The sequence below is a fragment of the Mobula hypostoma genome, chromosome 1, assembly GCF_963921235.1.
Source record: "Mobula hypostoma chromosome 1, sMobHyp1.1, whole genome shotgun sequence".
Classification (NCBI taxonomy): domain Eukaryota; kingdom Metazoa; phylum Chordata; class Chondrichthyes; order Myliobatiformes; family Myliobatidae; genus Mobula; species Mobula hypostoma.
Window position 1 is genome coordinate 5,985,287 of NC_086097.1, and position 22,039 is coordinate 6,007,325.

The window sequence follows — 22,039 nt, forward strand, 5'->3', positions numbered from 1 at the left end:
CCTCCCAGAGTTGCCCTGCATCCGATGGGGCCTCCAGCTATGTTGAGATTGTCTCTTCGCCCTTGAAATAGATCTCCACAAATCATACCTGGTTTTCTGGTACAGGACTGGGTCACTAGACTTGAATGTCACAGATCTAACCTTCAGCAGATGACGTACCTCCTGGTTCATCCATGGCTTTTGGTTTGGGAATGTACAGTAAGTCTTTGTAGGCCCACACTCATCCACTCAGGTCTTAATGAAGTCGGTAACTGCAGCATACTCATCCAGGTTCGAAGATGAATCTCTGAATACAGTCCAGTCTACTGATTCAAAGCAGTCCTGTAGGCGCTCCTGTGCTTCCCTTGTCCATACCTTCTTGGTCCTCACTACTGGTGCTGCAGTCTTCAGTCTCTGCCTATACTCAAGGAGAAAAGTATAGCCAGGTGATTGGACTTCCTGAAGTGGGAGCGTGGAATAGTATGGTAAGCATTCTTGATGGTGGTGTAGCAATGGTCCCGTGTGTTGTTTCCTCTGGTATTGCAAGTCATAGTCATAGTCATACTTTATTGATCCCGAGGGAAATTGATTTTCTTTACAGTTGCACCAACCAAGAATAGAGTATAAATATAGCAATATAAAATCATAATTAATTAAATAGTAATATGTAAATTGTGCCAGGAAATAAGTCCACGACCAGCCTATTGACTCAGGGTGTCAGACCCTCCAAGGGAGGAGTTGTAAAGTTTGATGGCCACAGGCAGGAATGACTTCCTATGACACTCTGTGTTGCATCTCAGTGGAATGAGTCTCTGGCTGAATGTACTCCTGTGCCCAACCAGTCCATTATGTAGTGGATGGGAGACATTGTCCAAGATGGCATGCAACTTGGACAGCATCTTCTTTTCAGACACCACCGTCAGAGAGTCCAGTTCCATCCCCACAACATCACTGGCCTTACAAATGAGTTTGTTGATTCTGTTGGTGTCTGCTCCCCTCAGCCTGCTGCCCCAGCACACAACAGCAAACATGATAGCATTGGCCACCACAGACTCGTAGAATATCTTCAGCATCGTCCAACAGATGTTAAAGGACCTCAGTCTCCTCAGGAAATAGAGACGGCTCTGACCCTTCTTGTAGACAGCCTCAGTGTTCTTTGACCAGTCCAGTTTATTGTCAATTCGTATCCGTAGGTATTTGTAATCCTCCACCATGTCCACACTGACCCCCTGGATGGAAACAGGGGTCACCAGTGCCTTAGCCCTCCTCAAGTCCACCACCAGCTCCTTAGTCTTTTTCACATTAAGCTGCAGATAATTCTGCTCACACCATATGACAAAGTTTCCTACCGTAGCCCTGTACTCAGCCTCATCTCCCTTGCTGATGCATCCAACTATGGCAGAGTCATTAGAAAACTTTTGAAGATGGCAAGACTCTGTGCAGTAGTTGAAGTCTGAGTTGTAAATGGTGAAGAGAAAGAGAGACAAGATAGTCCGCTGTGGAGCCCCAGTGCTGCTGATCACTCTGTCGGAAACACAGTGTGATCTGTTGATGGTAATTGCTTTGTGGCTTTTTTCAGATTGGCATGGTTAAAATCTCCCAAAGTTATGGTGAAGTCATTAGGGTGTGCTGTTTCATGCATGTTGATCTCATTGCTCAAGTCATCTAAAGCATGGTTGACATTGGCCTGAGGTGGAATGAATACTGCTACCAAAATAACCCCGGAGAACTCCCGTGGTAGATGAAAAGGACGACACTTAACTGCTAGATATTCTAGGTCTGGTGAGCAGAATTGGGACAGCACTGATATATTTGTGCACTAAGAAGAGTTGATCATGAGGCAAACTCCTGCACCTCTGCTTTTGAGAGACTCTATAGATCCATTCTGATGGTGTATAGTAAATCCGTCGATCCGAATCGCTGCATCTGGTACGAAAGGGGTCATGGAGGCCATTATTACACATGTCATACGACATGGCACATAACAATGTTGATGATGGCGACCTGTACAGTCCATACACTTCTCCTTGCTACATAGCTAATCTGCAAAATGAACAGAAATTGTTCAAACTAAGTAATCTGCATTCCAGAACAGAGGATGCTCCAGCCTTATTCACCAATCTGCAGTACACACATATCATTCCGTATGTGTTCATCTGGAGGCCAAGCCCCCAGTCATCATTGACTTGAACATAAAGAACATAGCGCAGTACAGTTCAGCAACAGCCCATGCTGTTGTTCAAAACTAATTAAACTAATGACACCTAATTACGCCTACCGGCATATCTTCCAGATCCCTCCATTCTTTGCCAATTCATGTGCCTATTTAAGAGCCTCAAATGATTCTATCTCACCTCACTCTTGTAATGACCCTGACAACAATTCCAGGTACCCACCTCCCTCTGTGAAAAATACGACCCCAAAAATCTCCTTTGGACTTCCTACTGCTCTCCTTAAATGACTGCCCTCCCATATTTTATAATACTTCGGTCCTGGGAAAAAGATACCAGCTGTCTACAATACTTTGGCCAAGAGCATGTCATGTATTAAGATCTATCGCACCTTTGTTCTTGCTCTCAGGCGTGCAGGGTTGAACAGCTGCCCATCAGACCTGGTTTGCATGTAGATGCCTTCTGTCAACGTCCCAGATGCATGCTTCAATAGCAGAGAGAAGAGGATGCCGAATAATGTTGAGCTGCCATCGTATTGAAAAGTAGCCCTCATGTCATCATGGAATGACTTGATGATACTTTGGAGTTTCGGGGGACAGCTGATCTTGAGAAGAATCTGAAAGAGCCCATCCCTGCTGACAAGGTCGAATGCCTTGGTCAAATCGATGAAAGCGACATAGAGGGGTTTCTGTTGTTCCCCACACTTCTGGAGTTGACAGAGTGAGAAAATCATGTTGACAATTGACCGCCTTGTGCAAAAACCACTTTGGGACTCAGGGTAGACCCGTTCTGCCAGAGTTTGTAGATGCATGCAAGGATTTTGGGCGTACCATCAGCCTAAAGAAAACAAATGTTCTCACCCAGAACGTAGTGGAGACACCAGTCATTACCATCGACAATTACAATCTAGAAGTGGTCCACAAGTTCACATACTTGGGGTCGACCATTAGTGACACTCTCTCCCTCGATGCTGAAATCAAGAGGCGTATGGGCAAAGCAGCATCGATCCTTGCTTGACTCTCTTCGCGGGTCTGGGAGAATCCGAAACTCACTACAAAGACCAAGATTGCCGTGTACAATGCATGCGTTATCAGCACACTCCTGTATAGGAGCGAGACATGGACCATCTACTCCAAGCAGGAGAGGAAACTCAATAGTTTTCACCTGCGCAGCCTTCACCGCATCTTCGGCATCATCTGGAGAGATCCAAGTCCCAAACTCTGAGGTCCTCTCCCGCGCTGGACTTCCACAATGTTCAATGTTCACGATTTTAAGACAACGCAGACTGCGCTGGCTGGGCCACATCCATCGTATGAAGGATGGTAGACTGCCAAAGGACATCCTCTACAGAGAACTAGTAACTGGCAAGAGGAACGTTGGTAGACACCAGCTGCGCTTCAAAGACCTCTGCAAGCGCGTCATGAAAGCCTTAAAAATCAGCACAGAGTGAACCATAGAACCATAGAAACTACAGCACAGAAACAGGCCTTTTTGGCCCTTCTTGGCTGTGCCAAACCATTTTCTGCCCAGTCCCACGGATCTGCACACGGACCATATCCCTTCACACACCTCCCATCCATGTATCTATCCAATTTATTCTTAAATGTTAAAAAAGAACCTGCATTTACCACCTCGTCTGGCAGCTCATTCCATACTCCCACCACTCTTTGTGTGAAGAAGCCCCTCCCCAATGTTCCCTTTAAACTTTTCCCCCCTCACCCTTAACCCATGTCCTCTGGTTTTTTTCTCCCCTTGCCTCAGTGGAAAAAGCCTGCTTGCATTCACTCTATCTATACCCATCATAATTTTATATACCTCTATCAAATCTCCCCTCATTCTTCTACGCTCCAGGGAATAAAGTCCTAACCTATTCAACCTTTCTCTGTAACTGAGTTTCTCAAGTCCCGGCAACATCTTTGTAAACCTTCTCTGCACTCTTTCAACCTTATTTATATCCTTCCTGTAACTTGGTGACCAAAACTGAACACGATACTCCAGATTCAGCCTCACCAATGCCTTATACAACCTCATCATAACATTCCAGTTCTTATACTCAATACTTTGATTAATAAAGGCCAATGTACCAAAAGCTCTCTTTACGACCCTATCTACTTGTGATGCCACTTTTAGGGAATTTTGTATCTGTATTCCCAGATCCCTCTGTTCCACTGCACTCCTCAGTGCCTTACCATTAACCCTGTATGTTTTACCTTGGTTTGTCCTTCCAACGTGCAATACCTCACACTTGTCAGTATTAAACTCCATCTGCCATTTTTCAGCCCATTTTTCCAGCTGGTCCAAGTCCCTCTGCAGGCTCTGAAAACCTTCCTCACTGTCTACTACACCTCCAATCTTTGTATCATCAGCAAATTTGCTGATCCAATTTACCACATTATCATCCAAATCATTGATATAGATGACAAATAACAATGGACCCAGCACTGATCCCTGTGACACACCACTAGTCACAGGCCTCCACTCGGAGAAGCAATTCTCTACCACCACTCTTTGGCTTCTTCCATTGAGCCATTGTCTAATCCAATTTACCACCTCTCCATGTATACCTAGCCACTGAATTTTCCTAACTAACCTCCCATGCGGGACCTTGTCAAAGGCCTTACTGAAGTCCATGTAGACAATATCCACTGCCTTCCTTTCATCCACTTTCCTGGTAACCTCCTCAAAAAACTCCAATAGATTGGTCAAACATGACCTACAACGCACAAAGCCATGTTGACTCTTCCTAATAAGTCCCTGTCTATCCAAATGCTTATAGATTTTGTCTCTTAGTACTCCCTCCAATAACTTACCTACTACTGACGTTAAATTTACTGGCCTATAATTTCCCAGATTACTTTTTGATCCTTTTTTAAACAACAGAACAAAATGAGCCACTCTCCAATCCTCCGGCACCTCACCTGTAGACAGCGACATTTTAAGTATTTCTGCCAGGGCCCCTGCAATTTCAACACTAGTCTCCTTCAAGGTCCGAGGGAACACCCTGTCAGGTCCCGGGGATTTATCCACTTTAATTTTTCTCAAGACAGCAAGGACCTCCTCCTTTTCGATCTGTACAGCTTCCATGATCCCGCTACTTGTTTCTCTTAATTCCATAGACTTCATGCCAGCTTCCTTAGTAAATACAGACGCAAACAACCTATTTAAGATCTCCTCCATTTCCTTTGGTTCCGCACACAGCCAACCATTCTGATCTTCAAGAGGACCAATTTTATCCCTTACAATCCTTTTGCTCTTAATATACTTGTAAAAGCTCTTTGGATTATCCTTCACTTTGACTGCCAAGGCAACCTCATGTCTTTTAGCCCTCCTGATTTCTTTCTTAAGTATTTTCTTGCACTTCTTATACTCCTCAAGCACCTTATTTACTCCCTGCTTCCTATACATGTCATACAACTCCCTCTTCTTTATCAGAGTTGCAATATCCCTTAAGAACCAAGGTGCCTTATTCCTATTCACTTGCTGAGAGGATACAGCAGATGACCGCAACAAATGGCGAGGTACTCTTCAGTAACACCTAGAGCGTGGCGAAAGAGTGATCCTGAGTCAGTTTGAGGAGCAGAGAGCTAAACGGAGGGCACAGCGGACAGCAGACAACAATTCCACATGCCCTACGCATGCAGCAACTGTGGCAGAGCCTACCTACCGTTCCAGGATCGGCCTCAATAGTCACAGTCGACGCTGCTCAACAAACCAGTGACTACCAGAGGTGCAGTACCCATGGTCGACCACGGCCGACGGAGGCCACACACACACACACACACACACACACACACACACACACACACACACACACACACACACACACACACACACACACACACACACACACACAGACACACACACACACACACACACACACACACACACACACACACACACACACACACACACACACAGACACACACACACACACACAGACACACACACACACACACACACACACACACACACAGACACACACACACACACAGACACACACACACACAGACACACACACAGACACACACACACACACAGACACACACACACAGACACACACACACACACACAGACACACACACTCACACACACACACAGACACACACACACACACAGACACACACACACACACACACACACACACACACACACACACACACACACACACACACACACACACACACACACACACACACACACACACACACACAGACACACACACACACAATTTTATGAAATTGTATCAGGTTTGGGTGTATTCTGGAGTTGTGGTATACAGCAAATATTAATTTCAACAGCAACCAGTGTTTAGATCTGACTATGGATTGGGTTTAAAGTGCATCTCAGAACAATAGTCTTCCTGCAGCTGCAGGCTGGGGTTGATTACAGACCAGGAATCACCTCATTGACCAGAGATGTCTGCATATAAATGAATGCAGCTCTGAGACAATGGTGATTAACATTCAGTCTAGAATGTCTGGAGTGTTGGTGTGAAGGTCAGGGTGCTTGAAAATTAACTGTATCCAAAGGATGTAGTGTGGATACATTGTACTGTAGAATTGATCTGCCTTTAACTTTGATACTTAGCATATCAAAACTTCATGTAATATTGGGTCAGAGTGCCTCTTCCAAGAGTATCTCCAGTATGATGCCTTCTTGCTCTACTAAATAGACTTCCATATCCACCAGTGTTTCCAGTAACTTAATTCACAGTAACAAGGTCTCCTCTCAGCTCTGTTGCTTCATGTTTGCCCAATCTCTCATTATAGAATATTCCTTATAATCCATGCAGCATCCTATTAAATCTCTTCTGCACCTTCTCCATATCTTCCATGCCTTTAATATAAGGAGATAATTCATCATTATCATTAGTTGCTGTGTCATATGACACGGGGGATCATGGTCCTTCCATGACCATGATTGTTCTTGGCAAATTTTTCTACAGAAATAGTTTGCCATTGCCTTCTTCAGGGCAGTGTCATTATAAGACAGGTGACTGCAAGCATTATCAATACCCCTCAGAGACTGTCTGCCTGGTGTCAGTAGTTATAGAACCAGGACTTGTGATATGCACCAGCTGCTCCCATGGCTTCACGTGACCCTGATTGGGGGGGCTAAGCCAGTGCTACACCTTGCCCAAGGGTGACCTGCAGCTAGCGGAGAGAAGGGGCTTCTTACACCTCTTTTGATAGAGATGAATCTCCACACTGCCACCCGTATGAGACCAATATTGAATGTAATATTCCAGTTGTGTCCTAACCAGAGCTTTATAAAGCTGCAGCACAATTTTCTTGATCAACAAAGTGAATATAAAAATCCTCAAAAACAAATGTTGTCAACCGAAATGATCCTTCCTAAGTCTGGCTCTGAAGAATAAAATTGCTCTTTGAAAGACATCAAAGGTGAGAGGTAGGAGGTTTAGAATAGAATAGTACAGCACAGTACCGGCCCTTCGGCCCACAATATTGTGCCGACCCTTAAACTCTGCCTCCCATATAACCCCTCACCTTAAATTCCTCCATATTGAGGGCATCTGAAGGGAATTTATTCCCATAGACAGTGGCTGGAAACTGGAATACACTAGATGAGGGGGTACTGGTGGGAGATACTCTTACAACTTTTGAGATACATCTACCCAAGCACATTATTGCCAATATAGAGAAGACTGTGGATTTTTTTTTGGATAAGTGGAATGGTTGCAACATTTGATACAGGCTAGAATGACCAAAGGGACTGTTTCTGTGTTGTATGACTCAAAGTTCAAAGTCAATTTATTAACAAAATACATATACATGCATGGTCACCAGATACTACCCTGAGATTCGTTTTCCCGTGTGCATTCACAGTAAATAGAAAGAAACACAACAGAATGAACAAACAAGGAAGACAAAAGCCAATCTGCAAAAACACAAAAAACAAGGAAATAATGATAATAACAACAATATTAACACCCAGAACCAGGGGCGGCCAGTAGAACAGCAGCAACAACTCCACGGATGGGACAAGACTATAGCACTGGGCTCTGGCCTCTGGCAGCGGGAGGTAGAGCTTGGAAAACTCGTCAGATGGAGAGCTGGTCGGCTGCATAGACTCGACAGATGAGGAGCCGATGCTCAGTGTTGGGCTCTTCAGGATGGTATGGGATGTGAGACATAAGGTGCAGGGAGTAGACATCCATCGGTGTAAAATCAGCCGCGGCCAATGGTCCTGAAACAAATCCCGACACGTCTGCACCCAGATTAAGTGGTGCTCTGGTCAGCTCTGTTCATGGTGTTAAGGGCTGCTGGAACGAAACCCTGGCTGACAGTATAAAAAGCAATACCCTTTCACTTTAGAAGTGGAGCTGTCTATAGAATAGGATGATACAGCTGCTGCTTGGGGAACACCAGAACAAGCCTGGAGCTGGCGCTGGGTGTGACAGTAAGTGAACCGCTAGTGATGCAGTGATGTAGTGTTGGTGCGTGGCCAAGTAGTTAAGGCGTTCATCTAGTGATTTGAAGGTCGCTAGTTCAAGCCTTGACTGAGGCAGCGTGTGTGTCCTTGAGCAAGGCACTTAACCACACATTGCTCTGCGACGACACCGGTGCTAAGCTGTATGGGTCCTAATGCCCTTCTCTTGGACAACATCGGTGGCATGGAGAGGGGAGACTTGCAGCATGGGCAACTGCTGGTCTTCCATACAATCTTGGCCAGGCCTGCGCCATGGAAACCTTCCAAGGTGCAAATCCATGGTCTTATGAGACTAACGGATGCCCCTACCCTAGTGATGCACTGCTGAATAGATGGGCAGGCACCGGGAAAACCTGAAAAAGATACAGCCAATATTTAAAATAGCCCATCAACACCACAGACTGCAATACTGCAATTGCTTCTTGGGGGACAGTCCACTTACAACAGAGGCACTCGAGTAGTTAAGAGAAGAAAGACACACATGAATTGGGCTTTGGAAGTGAACATATAAATAATGCATGTATATTATCAAGTTAAGGACTTGAGACTGATATGACAGCATACAGGGACAATTTCATCAACAGTTTATAGACAATATCCCTCCCTGTAAATAAATGCACAACAAATAGCAGATCATCATAGAGTGATTGTAAAAAATAACTTAATCTCCATATATATGTTAAACCAAACAAAACATGAAGTTGCACAAAAGCTTGAAAGAAACCAACCTAAAGACCACAACAAAACCATGCAAGAAAATAATGAAGATGCAACCCACTGAAACATTGATAAAAAGACAATTATTTCAAATGCTTCACAATAGGACAATAACAGTAACAGCCCAGACCCAGACCCTCTGCAGAATGGAGATAACAAAGCTGAGCTAACAGACAAAATTATCCTAATACTTAACACCACACTAACAGAATATACAGGCATTGACCCAATAAAAAACCCTACACGCCAAAACAAAATGCATTCTCAGAATTTGCAAAACATGTTGATACTCCCAGCCATATTATATTACTATAACATTTCGGAAAACTTGATACATTTGAAGAACTACACACAATAAGATACTGTGCAGCATTAGCAGAATTGCAGTGCAATGGCTCCAAAATTGAGGCATTCAGCAACAGAAACTCAAAACTGAGTATTGAAATGAGACCTCCAAAGTGGCAGAAGAGATTAAAATCCAAAATTGAAACCTGAAGATCAGAAATAGCTCGCCTGATGGAGGATAACCCAAGCAAGAAAGTTAAAAGAATAGCTAAGGAAATACTAAGTAAATATAAGGTCCATGCAAGATACAATCAGCCTAACAAAAACACTGTAGAGTTTATTGATACACTAAAGCAAAAGCTTGCTGCATACAAAGCCCGACTAAATAGATGAATGAAATGTACCAGACGAAGCAAACAAAATTATCAGTTCAGAAACAATGAAAAAGATTTATATAGGAGATTGAAACTAAATTCAAGGTAGCAAAATTTCACCAACCTAAGCACGGAATTACTATCAAACACAGAGATAATGAACTTTTGGTCTAATATCTGGGCAAACTGTTCTTACGTTCAAACTGGGTGATGCATGATCAAGAAGCAAACTGGAATAGGGAGGGAAAAGAATGCAGACATGCGACTGAAGAAATGCAAATACCTAAAGCTATAAAGGAATGCTGAAAGTAATCCGGTAGTGATAATATTCATAATTATTGGTATAAAATTTTACTTGCCTTCATCCATATCTATTAACACATATCGACAATCTTCTTAAAAATCCTGAAAATGTAAAACATGTCTTTTACCTAAAGGGAAAATCATTAAAAATCCATCAAAATGTCATCCAATTGCTTGTTTACACACTATGCATAAAATTGTAATATGATGTATCTCATAACTAATCACCACTCACTTAGATAACCACAATATACTTACAGAAGAGCAGGAAGGATTCAGTAAGCGTTCAAAAGGGTGTAAAGAATAACTGATTCCGTAATTCTAAATCAAGCTCAGTGGAAAAGCAGAAATCTGCTATATTGACTACCAAAAGGCATTTGACTCTGTCTCACACTCATGCTTAACAGAAGTTATAAACTACAGTGCTTATAGAGTGTATTCACTCCTAACCCCCCTTGGAGTTCTTCATGTTTTATTGTTTTACGACAATGGTTTACAGTGGATTTAATTTGGAATTTTTTTTGTAATTTATTTTTTATAGAAGTTCATCATCAAACAAGCATTTCCATAAGATGTATTTCAGATACTGTACATATATATCATATAGTCATATTTGTCACAAATCTCCACATAATATTTATCTGAGGTATACACTTATAGAAAGGTGAGGAAAGAAAGAACAATCAAAAGAAGAAAACTACAAACGTATGTACAAAGTAGGGAGTGATTTATTTTATAACATATTCATTGACTTGTGAGAATAAAATCAGGCCTATGAGGTGTTATGTAGTTAGACCATTTTTCCCAGTATGAATTAAATTGTTCCAACCTATGATTAACAGATGCTGTTCTCTTCTCCATTTTGTAAATGTCCATTGTAATTTCCATCCATATATTAAAGTTGGGCTCTCCTATGATAAATATTTCCTGGTGATAGTCTTTCTACCAGCCACCAGCAGTATATTCATTAAATACTTATTTCCTTTCAACCTATCTTCAGGTATATCCCAAAATATATGGTCTTACTTTCTAAGGGTATTTCACATTTAAAGATGTCTCATAGGGCATTGTGTATCCTACTCCAATAGTCTTTGATAACGGGGCTTTCCCAGAAAATATGATAATGGCTTGCATTTTGATTTCCACAATTTCTCTAGCAAACAGGGAGGTTACTATCATAATGGGATTTCTGAAAGGGTGGAATAAAATATCTTATCAAGTTTTTCCACCCGAACTCCCTCCATTTCTGTGAACTGGTACACTTCCATTGATACCTCCATATTATTGTCCATTCTTCCTCAGATATTATTATTATCCCTCCTTCCTTCTCCCATTTTGTTTTAATGTATGAAGTCGAATGAGTTTTAAGATTTGACAAACCCTTATACGTGCTTGAAATTATTCTACTACCGTTGTCTGAATTATATGCTTTTCTAAACAGCTCTATCAAACATGTGCTTGCCTTGGTTACATTTTTAACTGTCCTGTTAACATACCGTTGCATCTGTAAATACCGATAAAAGTCTTGTTTTTCTACTGTGTTTCTCTTTGAGCATTTCAAAACTGAACAGTGTTCTTTCTTTCATTATATTGCAAATAGCTGTTATTCCTTTAGCTGTCCAATCCTTAAATCCACGTTCCAGTTTGTTTGGCATAAAATCGGAGTCATATGCACACAATTTAAGAATTGTCTCTCTCTAGTTTATATTCTTTTATAATAGTTTTCCATATTTTAAGAGTCCATTTCACCCATGGGTTAGCAATAGTATTTATGCAACTTTGTAGGTTGTTATCAGCCAGAGTTGCCTGTATGGGGATGGAAAGTATCCTCTCCTCAATGTTTTTCCATTGAGCGTCATATGATGGGTTGCACCAGCATATCACAGCTCTCAACTGTGCTGCAAAATAATAATCTCTAAGAGAAGGGAGACCCCATCCCCACTTTTCCTTGGCTAATTGCAAAGTTTTGAGACAAACTCTAGGTCTTTTACCTTGCCATATATATCTTGATAGCATCTTGTTCCATTCATTGAACTGATTTTGGTTAATCTCTATTGGTAGAGTCTGGAAGAGATATATTAGTCTGGGCAGTATATTCATTTTAATAGATTCAATCCTTGAACTGAGACCAAGGAAAGGAATTAGGTTCCATCTTGCTATATCTTCCTTAATTTTTTTATATATAGGCTGATAATTGCATTCTGATAATTTTGTCAAATCTTTTGGCATAATGATGCCCAAATATTTGTCAGACTCTGTTTGCCATGCCCAAGGATATCTACTTTCAATTTCTCTTGGTGGGCTATAGTTATATGAAAGTAGCTGGGTTTTATTTGTGTTGATCTTGTGTCCTGATAATTGGCCATATTTTTCAAAGGATTGCATCAATTTAGGTTTATGATTATGATATAGTTGGGATCAGAGAGACGTGGCTCCAGGATGACCAAGGATGGGAGCTCAACATTCTGGGATATTCAATATTCAGGAGGGATAGACATGAAAGAAAAGGAGGTGGGGTGGTGTTGCTGGTTAGAGAGGAGATTAATGCGATAGAAAGGAAGGACATAAACCGGGAAGATGTGGAATCAATATGGGTAGAGCTGCATAACACTAAGGGGAAGAAAACGCTGGTGGGAGCTGTGTACAGGACACCTAACAGTAGTAGTGAGGTTGGGGATGGTATTAAACAGGAAATTAGAAATGTGTGCAATAAAGGAACAGCAGTTATAATGGGTGACTTCAATCTACATGTAGATTGGGTGAACCAAATTGGTAAGGGTGCTGAGGAAGAGGATTTCTTGGAATGTATGCGGGATGGTTTTTTGAATCAACATGTCGAGGAACCAACTAGAGAGCAGGCTATTCTAGACTGGGTATTGAGCAATGAGGAAGGGTTAATTAGCAATCTTGTCGTGAGAGGCCCCGTGGGTAAGAGTGACCATAGTATGGTGGAATTCTTCATTAAGATGGAGAGTGTCATAGTTAATTCAGAAACAAAGGTTCTGAACTTAAAGAAGGGTAACTTTGAAGGTATGAGACATGAATTAGCTAAGATAGACTGGCAAATGACACTTAAAGGGCTGACGGTGGATATGCAATGGCAAGCATTTAAAGATGGCATGGATGAACTACAACAATTGTTCATCCCAGTTTGGCAAAAGAATAAATCAAGGAAGGTAGTGCACCTGTGGCTGACAAGGGAAATTAAGGATAGTATCAATTCCAAAGAAGAAGCATACAAATTAGCCAGAGAAAGTGGCTCACCTGAGGACTGGGAGAAATTCACAGTTCAGCAGAGGAGGACAATGGGTTTAATTAGGAAGGGGAAAAAAGATTATGAGAGAAAACTGGCGGGGAACATAAAAACTGACTGTAAAAGCTTTTATAGATATGTGAAAAGAAAAAGATTGGTTAAGACAAATGTAGGTCCCCTGCAGACAGAAACAGGTGAATTGATTATGGGGAGCAAGGACATGGCAGACCAATTGAATAATTACTTTGGTTCTGTCTTCACTGAGGAGGACATAAATAATCTTCCGGAAATAGTAGGGGACAGAGGGTCCAGTGAGATGGAGGAACTGAGGGAAATACATGTCAGTAGGGAAGTGGTGTTAGGTAAATTGAAGGGATTAAAGGTAGATAAATCCCCAGGGCCAGATAGTCTGCATCCCAGAGTGCTTAAGGAAGTAGCCCAAGAAATAGTGGATGCATTAGTGATAATTTTTCAAAATTCTAGATTCTGGACTAGTTCCTGAGGATTGGAGGGTGGCTAATGTAACCCCACTTTTTAAAAAAGGAGGGAGAGAGAAACCACGGAATTATAGACCGGTTAGCCTAACATCGTTGGTGGGGAAACTGCTAGAGTCAGTTATCAAAGATGTGATAACTGCACATCTGGAAAGCGGTGAAATCATCGGACAAAGTCAGCATGGATTTGTGAAAGGAAAATCATGTCTGACGAATCTCATAGAATTTTTTGAGGATGTAACTAGTAGAGTGGATAGGGGAGAACAAGTGGATGTGGTATATTTGGATTTTCAAAAGGCTTTTGACAAGGTCCCACACAGGAGATTAGTGTGCAAACTTAAAGCACACGGTACTGGGGGTAAGGTATTGATGTGGATAGAGAATTGGTTGGCAGACAGGAAGCAAAGAGTGGGAATAAACGGGACCTTTTCTGAATGGCAGGCAGTGACTAGTGGGGTACCGCAAGGGTCAGTGCTGGGACCCCAGTTGTTTACAATATATATTAATGACTTAGATGAAGGAATTAAATGCAGCATCTCCAAGTTTGCGGATGACACGAAGCTGGGTGGCAGTGTTAGCAGTGAGGAGGATGCTAAGAGGATGCAGGGTGACTTGGATAGGTTGGGTGAGTGGGCAAATTCATGGCAGATGAAATTTAATGTGGATAAATGTGAAGTTATCCACTTTGGTGGCAAAATAGGAAACCAGATTATTATCTGAATGGTGGCCGATTAGGAAAAGGGGAGGTGCAATGAGACCTGGGTGTCATTATACACCAGTCATTGAAAGTGGGCATGCAGGTACAGCAGGCGGTGAAAAAGGCAAATGGTATGCTGGCATTTATAGCAAGAGGATTCGAGTACAGGAGCAGGGAGGTTCTACTGCAGTTGTACAAGGCCTTGATGAGACCACACCTGGAGGATTGTGTGCAGTTTTGGTCCCCTAATCTGAGGAAAGACATCTTTGCCATAGAGGGAGTACAAAGGAGGTTCACCAGATTGATTCCTGGGATGGCAGGACTTTCATATGAAGAAAGACTGGATGAACTAGGCTTATACTCGTTGAAATTTAGAAGATTGAGGGGGGATCTTATTGAAACGTATAAAATCCTAAAGGGATTGGACAGGCTAGATGCAGGAAGATTGTTCCCGATGTTGGGGAAGTCCAGAACGAGGGGTCACAGTTTGAGGATAAAGGGGAAGCCTTTTAGGACCGAGATTAGGAAAAACTTCTTCACACAGAGAGTGGTGAATCTGTGGAATTCTCTGCCACAGGAAATAGTTGAGGCCAGTTCATTGGCTATATTTAAGAGGGAGTTAGATATGGCCCTTGTGGCTAAAGGGATCGGGGGGTATGGAGGGAAGGCTGGTGCAGGGTTCTGAGTTGGATGATCAGCCATGATCATACTGAATGGTGGTGCAGGCTCGAAGGGTCGAATGGCCTACTCCTGCACCTATTTTCTATGTTTCTATGTAAAGAGTATGTTGGTTGCCCTAGATAGATCACAATGTCATCTGTATAACAGGCCAATTTAAGTTCTGTCCCTTTCGTATTAATTCCCCTGATATCTTCATTTTGTCTGATGTGTTGAGCTGATGGTTTCAGCTATAATGCGAAGAGTAGCGGTGACCATGCACAACCCTGTCTCGTTCCCCTTTCTTGGGTAAAACTATTAGATAAATATCCATTGATTTTAATCCTAGCAGTAGGATTGTAATATAGTGCCTGTATATTTTTAATAATTGTGTCATGTAGAGCAAATCTATGTAAAACTCTGTAAAGAAAATTCCAATTAACCAAATCAAATTCCTTTTCAGCATCCACGCTTATCACTATTGCTTCAATTTTATTTATTTTATATGATCCATAAAGTGAAGTGTCCTTCGTATATTATCTTGTGTTTGGCGTTGTTATATAAAACCTGTCTGATCATTATGTATCAGTGTGGGTAGAAACTCTTCAAATCGTTTGGCCATGATGGAGGTGAATAATCTATAATCCACATTAAGAACAGATATTGTTCTAAATGACCCACATTCCATTTTATCCTTGCCTCCGTTCGGTGTAGCTGAGATTATCACCTCCTTCCAGCTGGGTGGCATTTGTGCCTTTTTCAAGAGTCCAGTTCAGGGTGGGGAGTAAAACAGCAACAAACTCATTTCTAAACTCTTTATACCACTCTGCCGTATATCCATCTGATCCTGGTGACTTGCTTAATTTAAGCCTACTAATTGCAGATTTTAGTTCAGCTTCAGTTATGTCAGCAGTCATCTTTCTATTTTATTCTTTGCTAAGGTGGGTAACTAAAGAATTCAGGAAGGTGTCAAGCTGGGCTATGCTTCCCCCTGGAACTTTGGAATATAGAGTTTTGTAAGACATTTCAAAAGCTTCTTGAATTTCACTTTTGTTCTTGGATCCCTAATTCTATGAATCATATTTTCTGCTATCATTTTTTTCAGTTTCCACGCCAGTATTTTCGTAGCTATAGATCCACTTTCATAGTGTCTCTGTTTCAGAAACATTATTTTTTTTCTAATTTCTTATGTAGCCAAACTATTAATTTCATTCCTAATTTTTAAAATTTCCTCTAGTGTATCCTGTGACAAACTCAATTTGTGTTTTTTTCTTGTTCCTTCAGCTTACTTTGTAATTCCTCTCATGTTTTATTCCTTTTTTTCCTTATATGAGGATATCGCTCTAATTTTCCCTCTTAAGACAGCCTTCAGAGTATCCCAATGAATTCTAAGAAAAGAACAATTTCTTTTTTAATTTGTTCCTTAAAATAGGAATCATTGAGTAGACTTGAATTTAGTTTCCAAATAGTATTCTTTGGTTGTAGGTCAAAATCAACAGATAAATATATAGGTGCATGGTCACTTACATCTATTGTCCCAACTCCACAGGTGTTTATTTTGTCTTCATCTTTTCCAAATGTTATGAAATAGTCTATTCTTGTATATACGGAATGGGGGCAGAATAATGAGTGTAATCCCCTCTGTCAGGGAAAAGGTTCCTCCATATATCAATTAGACTAACTTCCTCAAAAAGAGTGTTGACTTTCTTATGTAAGGACTTTGTTTCACAAGTTTTTCTATTGGAAGAGTCTAACTTTGGTTGTAATTGTAAATTTAAGTCTACTCCACATATCAAGAGACCTTCTGTTTCCATTACTATAATATTAGTAAGTTTCTGGAAGAAACTCATATCAGTTCTTGGGGGTGTGTATATATTCAATAAAATAACTGGATTTCCGACTATATTCCCCCTTACAAGAAAATATCTGCCCTCCTTATCTCCCATTTCAAATACTTTTTCAAAATTTAGCTTACTTGAGATGAGAATAGCAACTCCTCTTCTATGTCCTGATTTATATGAGGAGAAAAACAAATTAGTGAAGCCCATTCTCTCTAATTTTCCATGCTGGTTATCACTTAAGAACGAAGAAACATGAATAATAAAAAAAAGGTAACAAAAGTGTGATTCCAAGGCTGGGATCTCCAGATGACCCTGGGTTGAGCTGGAAGAAACATCTAGCCGTGGGGGATAGCCCCTCCTACCTGTGAGTTGAGGGCCCCCACCGCAGTACCTATAAAAGTAAGTAAAAAAATCTATGTCTATTACACAGAAATGATTTCCCTGTGTATTCCTCCCATATATATATATTCTCATTTAGGTGGGGGAAAAGGAGTGAATGAATGAATTTAAAAAATTGAGTAATATAGAATCCACATTATAATACAGAGGGGAGGAGAAGATGGCGACGCAATGCAGGGCGCCCGGCCGCTCCGAAATGATATCGTATTTGTGAAGTAGGATGCCGTGCACAATCCTGATTTGATGGAGACAGACATGAGAAGCACGAAGGAACATCTGGAGAAACTTCTGAAATGCCTGCTTCGCTGCCACTGCTACTGTGCGATCAAGAATCTCCACAGGGAAGGCCCCAAATCCTCGCTTTTGCCTATTGCTGGGGCCGGGGTTGAAGCGCTCGGCAGAGATGGTGCTCGGTGTTGGAGGGCTGGTAGGAGGCTCAAAGTTTTCGGACGGACTCAAGAGTCGGTTGTGGTCGGGCGCTTCCAGGGTGCTGCATCAGCAAGTTTGCGGCACTGGAAGCTCATGGCAGGAAAAAAAGTTTCTCTTCCTTCTACCATCTGCGTGAGATGATGGGACTTCCAAGAGACTTTGAGACTTTTTTTTACCGTGCCCATGGTCTGTTCTTTATCAAATTACGGTATTGCTTTGCACTGTTGTAACTATATGTTATAATTATGTGGTTTTTGTCAGTTTTTCAGTCTTGGTTTGTCTTGTGTTTCTGTGATATCATTCTGAAGGAACATTGTATCATTTCTTGATGCATGCATTACTAAAAGACAATAAAAGAGGACTGCGTGTCCTCATAATCATATTTCTTGAGATAAGTATATCACCGTCTATTTTTGCTTCCATTTAGTTTATCAGCACTTTTAAAGTTAGCCAAACCTTATGGCTCTTCTGGAGGAGGTGAGGGCTGTCTTTAGAGAACTCAGTCTCTTGTCCTCCTCCCGTCCCCTGCTTTCTCGGTTCTCTTACTATTTCTCCAGCAGATCGGGACAGCTGTTCAGCCAGACTTTCAAAACTGCAAACATGAGGAAATGTGCAGATGCTGGAAATTCAAGCAACACACATAAAAAGTGTTGGTGAACGCAGCAGACCAGGCAGCACCTATAGGAAGAGGTACAGTCGAAGTTTCGGACCGAGACCTTTCGTCAGGACTAACTGAACGAAGAGATAGTAAGAGATTTGGAAGTGGGAGGGGGAGGGGGAGATCTGAAATGATAGGAGAAGACAAGAAGGGGAGGGATGGAATGAAGAGCTGGAAAGCTGATTGGCAAAAGGGATATGAGGCTGAAGAAGGGAGAGGATCATGGGACGGGTGGCCTAGGGAGAAAGAAAGGGGAAGGGGAGCCCAGAGGATGGGCAAGGAGTATAGTGAGAGGGACAGAGGGAGAAAAAAGAGAGAGAGAGAAAAATATAATAAAAATATATAAGGGATGGGGTACGAGGGGGAGATGGGGCATTAACGGACTGTTAGAGAAGTCAATGTTCATGCCATCAGGTTGGAGGCTACCCAGACAGAATATAAGGTGTTGTTCCTCCAACCTGAGTGTGGCTTCATCTTGACTGTAGAGGACGCCTTATATTCCATCTGGGTAGCCTCCAACCTGATGGCATGAACATTGACTTTTCTAACTTCCGTTGATGCCCCACCTCTCCTTCTCTGTCTCCGGGAGGCCTCGGGACGAGTGCACAATGCACCCTTTCAATTTCAATCTCCAGCGCTTCCCGCAGCAGCTTTTCTACAAACTCCATGATCGATAACCCCTCCGCTCCTTCGGGAACATTATAAATCCTGATATTTTTCCATCGCGATCTTCCCTCCTGGTTAAGCAATTTACTTTCCTGTTGATTTAATATTTTTATCGTCTTACTTAGTATCGTTTCCACATTTGCAAGCTATCTTCCATCTTCTCAGTTCGAGTCTCTGGCACCACTATTTTCTGATTGACGTTGGCGAGCTCTAACTTGATATCATTGAGTTGCTGTTTTATATCTTTTTGAACTTCCCTTATCTCTTCCAGAATCTTTATCATATTTGCCGCTTCGCCTGAATGAGGCCCAGAGTCAGCCTCGCCACCATGAGCACGTGTAGGAGAGCCGTGTGCTGCACCTCTCTCTTCCATAGGCTCTGCAGTGATGCTTTTTGTATCTCCATTCTTTTTCCCCATTCTTGCCCCCTTTTTTATCAATTCAGATATTTTCAGAAGATCTTATATTTGATGGATTAATGGGGCAAAATATGTGTTTTTTCCGGAGGAGCTATTGATTTTAGCTGCCATTCTGGACGATGACGTCACCGGAACCTAATTTGGATTTTTTTGACAATGATCAACAGAAAAAGACTCTTTCATGTCAAGGTGAAAACAGACCTCTACAAAATGATCTAAATTAATTACAAATATAAAACACAAAATAATTGATTGCACAAATATTCAAGCCCTTCAAGAGAGTATTTAGTAGATGCATCTTTGGCAGCAATTACGGCCTTGAGTCTGTGTGGATAGGTCTCTATCAGCTTTGCACATCTGGAGACTGCAATTCTTCCCCATCCTTCTTTACAAAACTGCTCAAGATGTGTCAGATTGCATGGGAATCATGAGTCATCAGCCCTTTCCAAGTTCTGCCACAAATTCTCGATTGGATTGAGGTCTGCTGACATGACCACTCCAGAACATCGACATTGCTCATTTTAAGCCATTCCTGTGTAGCTTTGGCTTTATGCTTAGGGTCATTGTCTTGCTGGAAAACAAATCTTCTCCCAAGTCGCAGTTTCTCTTGCAGACTGCATCAGGTTTTCCTCCAGGATTTCCCTGTATTTTGCTGCATTCATTTTATCCTCTCCGTTGCAGAGCTATTGAGAGTCTGCTGCAGTGAAGCATCCCCACAGCCTGATGCAGCCACCACCATGCTTCATGGTAGAGATGGTGTTTTTTTTTGATGATATGCCGTGTTTGGTTTACACCAAACATAGCATTTAGACTGAAGGCCAAAACGCTCAATGTGGGCTTTATCAGACCATAAAATCTTCTTCCAGCTGATGTCAGAGTCTCCCATATGCCTTCTGGCAAACTCTAACCACGATTTCATGTGAGTTTTTTTTCAACAGTGACTTCCTCTTTGCCACTCTCATAAAGCTGTGACTGGTGAAGCACCCCGGCAACAGTTATTGTACGCGCAGTCTCTCCTATCTCAGCTACTGAAACTTGTACCTCCTCCAGTGTTGTCATGGGTCTCTTGGTGGCCTCCCTCACTAGTCCCCTTCTTGCATCGTTACTCAGTTTTTGAGGACGGCCTGCTCTAGGCAGATTTACAGCTGTGCCATATTCTTTCCATTTCTTGATGATAGACTTAACTGTACTCCAAGGGATTTTGAAACATCTTGACTGCACACAGTTGATCACCTATTAACTAAATATGTAACTTCTAAAACCAATTGTCTGAACCAGTGATGATTTGATGTGTCATATAAAGGGGAGGGGGGTGGTGAGTACTTATGCAATCAATTATTTTGAGTTTATATTTGTAATTAATTTAGATCACTTTGTAGAGGTCTGTTTTCACTGAGGTCAAAAAGACAAATTAAGTCCACTGTGATTCAATGTTGTAAAACATGAAAACTTCCGGGGGGGGGGGGGGGCGAGAGAACACTTTTTACAGGCAAAACTTGTGAAATTACTGCAACATCTAATGAAGTACTGGCATACAATAATCACCATATCTATTAACAACCAAAAATGAGCAACCACCATTATTAAAATAGTCAGCTATGGTTCTGTTTAGCTTTAAACACACTTTCTAATTTACTGAATTGGAAAAAAATTGGGTGTCAACTCAGAAACAGGCAAATAAGCTATATCTTAACACACCTTCTATACAAGGATGGTGGACATGTGGCCAAGTGGTTAAGGCATTGGACTAGTGATCTGAAGGTCGTGAGTTCGAGCCCCAGCCAAGGCAACGTGTTGTGTCCTTGAGCAAGGCACTTAATCAAGCATTGCTCTGCAACGGCACTGGTGCCAAGCTGTATGGGTCCTAATGCCCTTCCCTTGGACAACATTGGTGTCGTGGAGAGGGGAGACTTGCAGCATGGGCAACTGCTGGTCTTCCATACAACCTTGCTCAGGCCTGTGCCCTGGAGAGTGAAGACTTTCCAGGCGCAGATCCATGGTCTCGCAAGACTAACGGATACCTTTACTATACAAGGATGATTTGAAATCATACGCTCCTTCATCAGCTAAGTTAAAGCAATGAATTCAAAGAATAGAAGTACCTTCGAAATGTATAACCATGAACTTTGGACTGGATAAGTTCAGAACATTAAACATAAAGAAAGGGGCAATAGAGCTAGTAGAATACAAGACAGAGCAGCAGGATACAATACAACTGACGGATGAATATGCAACAAATAAGTAGCTG